Source organism: Hemicordylus capensis, chromosome 1, assembly GCF_027244095.1.
Source record: "Hemicordylus capensis ecotype Gifberg chromosome 1, rHemCap1.1.pri, whole genome shotgun sequence".
Classification (NCBI taxonomy): domain Eukaryota; kingdom Metazoa; phylum Chordata; class Lepidosauria; order Squamata; family Cordylidae; genus Hemicordylus; species Hemicordylus capensis.
The window spans coordinates 344,647,069-344,651,913 of NC_069657.1; the positions used below are offsets into that span (position 1 = coordinate 344,647,069).

At 41.4% G+C, this 4,845-nt stretch overlaps 1 long non-coding RNA gene across 1 annotated transcript; it reads left to right on the forward strand.

The window, feature by feature from the left end:
- Positions 1–2,184: 2,184 nt before the first annotated feature.
- Positions 2,185–4,578, forward strand: LOC128341320 (uncharacterized). Its single transcript, XR_008314345.1, has 3 exons — positions 2,185–2,278; positions 3,945–4,024; positions 4,446–4,578. It is a non-coding gene; the product is annotated as an uncharacterized LOC128341320 (long non-coding RNA).
- The last annotated feature ends 267 nt before the right edge of the window (positions 4,579–4,845 follow it).

The window sequence follows — 4,845 nt, forward strand, 5'->3', positions numbered from 1 at the left end:
CTCCACAACATTTGGTTTATTTCTAGGCTCAGAGCTTGGCTGCAGAGGACAGAGAAGGGATTAAAAACGACTAGGAAGGCAATAGGGGAGAGTAGAGAGACAGGGAAAAGGGCAAGGCACTGGTCTCCGGCCCACTGAATATTGCTTGCAAATCTTCCCCAAGACAAATTAGCCTTACTTACAAGGCAAGCACAGGACATGAACCCTATATTTGCCTACTGTGTAGTTCTGCCCTTTTGAATGGAAACATTCCCATTTACCAAGCAACGAGCACCTTGTAAGCAACTGGCAATTCTAGCAATGGAGGCACAATCAGAAACATCACACACATGTGGAATTTAAGGCCTGTCCAGAGATTCAAGGGAACTCTTAAAGCAATGAAGTAAATGAGCAAGTTGTTTTAGGTTGGTGAAGTAGTAGAGAAATGAAGAATAAGCATCTGAATCTTTCATCTGTTCTCTCCCTCTCCCCCTCCCCCTGCCCAGTTAGTGCCACCTATTTTTATGCACTCAACATACAAGACAACTATCACTTTACAAATCTCATACTTTAGAACAGGCGTCTGCCAAGTTCATTTTCTTTATACAACCTAAATGCCAATAACTTCTTGTAGGAAATATTATTATTTATATAGCACTCTCAGCAGGGAGGCTGCTTGGCTCTGTGAGGAAAAGTCAGCGTAACCTTCCAAAGAGAAGGCAAATTAAGGCCAGACACTCTCTATACTTTGCCTGTCCTGAGTTCATACAATGAACGATAAGCAAGGTAGTTTTTTCAGTTCCTCGGGAAGGCTCCTATGTGTGGGTATGTTGGCCCTGATGATGTAGCCATCATTCTTGGGGCTAGCTCTCTTTTTTGCATGAGGCTAGTAACCCCAAAGAAAGATGTGCATTCAGATCCACATCACATGCATTCATTATAATCAATGGGACTCGAGTCATGTGATGAACATCTGACTCATCTCTCGATGAGTCATGTGATGAACATCTCCAGATCTGCCTTGCTAGAGAGTGGTGATTGATTGCATAGAGGTTATCAGTAACTTATCCTGGAGATATTCTTGTAAAAATGAGCAGGGTTGGGGTAGATGCATACCTGAATAAATGGCATTGTGCTGATAAATGAGCAGAACATGCTATATTTCATACACTGTATGCAATATCACACTGTTATCATAATGAATGGTAAATGTTTGCTAAATAGGATTGCTTGACTTCATGATCGCCATCTTTGATTAGTGGTTAGAGTGCTGGACTAGGACCGGGGAGACCCGAGTTCAAATCCCCATTCAGCCATGATACTAGCAGGGTGACTCTGGGCCAGTCACTTCTCTCTCAGCCCAACCTACTTCACAGGGTTGTTGTGAGGAGAAACCTAAGTATGTAGTACACTGCTCTGAGCTCTTTGGAGGAAGAGCGGGATATAAATGTAAAATAATAATAATAATAATAATGACTGAAAGGTTATGTAAATGGATAATAAATATGAATTAATATTCTTTTGCCATTAGAACAGAATATCTGAACTAATAAGGGTGGGTGGTCCGCTTTAAGGAGGGGGTATACGCCATTACGCCTTCTGTTAATGCTGGACAGAGTTTGTGTTTAATAAACCAAAGCCAGTTTATTTATTAGAACAAAGGACTTTATATAAGTCATGTAATTCACATTGTTTATTACTGTTCATGAGAACACAGTATAATTTGGCACTTTTGAACCTGGAATTTTGGGCTTTTCTTGTAACAAGCTAATGTCCTTGAGTTCCTGTTTCCTTGCCTAAGAGAAATGACTGTAGCAGAAGCAGTGGCTTATTACAGCCAGGTGTAGTTCATTGTTTCCCCCACAGGGGAGGTGAAGGGGAATGAACCCATTCCCCATGTTTTTGGTAGTTGCAGTTCTGCCAATGTTTTCTTGAAAATTTGCAAGAAAGGAATATAAAGCTAGAAAGGAATATAAAGAAAGGAATAAAGAAAGTCAGTCTTGTCACATACCTTCGACCTCTGCAGGTACTACAGCAAATATGTTTGTATTTCTCCTCACTAAATGTGCTAACAGAATTAGCCACTGTTCTCTAGACCAGGCTTCCCCAACCTGCGGGCCTCCAGATGTTGCTGAACTACAACTCCCAGGATCCCTAGACACAATTTATTGTGGCTGGGTATGCTGGAAGTTGTAGTTCAGCAACATCTGGAGGCCTGCAGGTTGGGGAAGCCTGCATGAGAAATAGAACAACATTGAAATCTTAGACGTATCAGTCTTTCTCCTACAACTTTCAAAATGTGAGTGGTTCTTCCTTCATCATCTTATTATATCCTCATCATTTCCCAGGCCCTGCCTGGGCCTGGTTGGAAAGACCATTTAGTGACCATTTGCGTGCAAGCTATGTCTCTTGATAAGCATGCCTTTTGATACCTTTTGCTCTGATAACTTTTTGCTGCTCACAAAAATGAAGATCAAGAGATAGAGTGACAAGAGGGACCACATCACGGGAAGTAGTTTCCCATAACCATAAAAGTAGGATTATTATGGGACTTTTGTTTCCATCATAATGAAAGCAGATAGACTTATTCCTTTATGAAGGCAATCTAGAGAGAATATTGAGAACATTTGTTACAAACTTGTGACACACAGATACTGTTGGGCAAGGAGGGGAACAAATCAGTTTTCATGATGAATTGGTTCGGCTTTCATTTTCAGATAACAACTGCAGGCAGTTCTCCAGGCCCTGTTCTAAGGACTGAATGGCAGAAAGAACAATTTTTCCTATTCTCAGCCTTAACAGAAGAACTTTGTGCTGCACTTACTCCTTCTGATCGCCCACAGATTCATAGTAGTTCCAAAGAAACTAGCAAATGGTGCTATCTCACTTTGCCTCACTGCCCCCCCACGCCCCGCAATCAGAAATAAGATACCTGGTTGCTTGGAGAACAAGAAAATATGGAGGGAAAGTCTCACACTGGTATTCAGAGAGCAAAGGGGTTATAATCTTGTAGCACTTTCCACTTTTCCTGTCAACTTCAGCTTTACATCACCATACAAAGACCCCTGAAAGTTTCTGACTTCCCATTTCCCACTCTGAAACAACATATACCCCTTGCAAGTCAATCAATCACAGCCATAGGCCATACAAAAGTCAATTTTGTCACCACTGAGCATAGCAGCAAACATTTTACAGCTGTGTAGAATGTCAGTTTAAACATTTAACCAATTTTCTCCACAGCAGACATAAGATGTGTGGATCGGGTTGGAGTGGGCCCTTGGGCAAAAGGGAAGATGGAGCTCTGAGCCCCCTTCTCAAAGAGATGAGAAAGAGCGAGCAAAGAGCAAGCTGACACCCAGCTGATGTGCTCCCCTTCTCTCAGGGGTCCAGGGACATTTGCTGCCACCACCACCCCACCCCCCGCTGCCCCTTGTTCAGTTGTAGAGACGCCCCTGGTGTGGATGTACATGCATTTGGGAAAGTTGATTGGTGAAGTTTCTGAGACACACGAACAGTGTTAATTAAAGCTACTTGAGGTTTTTTAAACACCACATGTTAGTGAAGGAAATTCTGGTGTGGAGCTGCCCTGAGTTGAAAGGCAGAGTTGAAAGAGCTCAAGTTTTAGGATTGCCAGCTGACCACGAAAATAATAGTCTGACCTAAATCTTTAACATCAGTTTGATTTGCTGAAATCAGCAGCAAGTGAAGCTCTTAATGACGACAAACATGCTTTCAAAGATGCCAGTTCCTGCTGTTAAAGACTTACAGAGGACAATTCAAATGTTGGCAACCCTATCAACGGCTTGGAAAATCAAGGCCAATACCCTTTGCTCATTTCCCTACATTGTGTTTATGTGCATATCTCCTGGGAAAGCTGATGCCATGTTAGGAAATAGCATGTGTGTGCAGTAGTTTATTTACAATCAGCTCACACACTGCCTGTAATGCTTTTATTTTTGATTCAGCAATGTAACCTAGATGGCTTTTTCGACATTGCTGACATAATTAAGGAAAGACCTACAAGCTTGGGATGGCCCATGAGGAGGTGAGTTAATTTTGAGGCCTAATAACCTTGGCAGCACAGTGATTCAGTAAACAAGGTTATTTCTGAGCCAATAAAGTGTGTTAATTAAGGAGAACTAAACATGCAGAAGCTACAAGGATTAAGTAGTAAAGTTACACCTTCCTTTGACCTTCGCACGCTAATCTTAGCATTTTCCTGCTATCAGACTTTCCCCCCACCTCATTTATTTCTGTATCTCATATATAATACATTACTATCACACTGATGCAGAAACATTTTGCCTGATATAACAGGTAGTTGTGATAAGCTGTAACTAGGTCACCTGAACCTACAAATCAGTTTAAGCTGCTGCAGAAGCAAAATATTACTACTGCTTTGTTTCCTGTCTGCTGCATGATAGGTAGAAATTTAATGCCTGTCGTTTTTTTCCATCATAAACTAGTAAAAGTTTCATCTGTTGGATTTCTGTCTGTCATGAGAAGAACTACCCAGTTGTGTATAACTGTGTATAGACATACCTGAAAAAAGGAACCAGCATGGAGACTTTTTGCTTCAGTGCAAGATCTGCTTTCTCCACCTTCACTCCTATACTGACACATGAACAGCCTGTGTGGATAAGAAGCTGTCTTTTTTTTAAAGTGCCTGCATGTTATCCTCATAAATATTTGTTGGCACTAACTAAAGTGTTAAAAAAACAGAGATGAGAAACTCTTCTTTAAAACTGCTCGGACAAAGGGGTGGTAATGGTGGTCATATGACTGACACAAGGACCAGCCAGTCAGTGTTATACAAATCCAGCTTCTGCTCAAACTTGAGAAAATGTTTTCCTAATCTCAATCTAG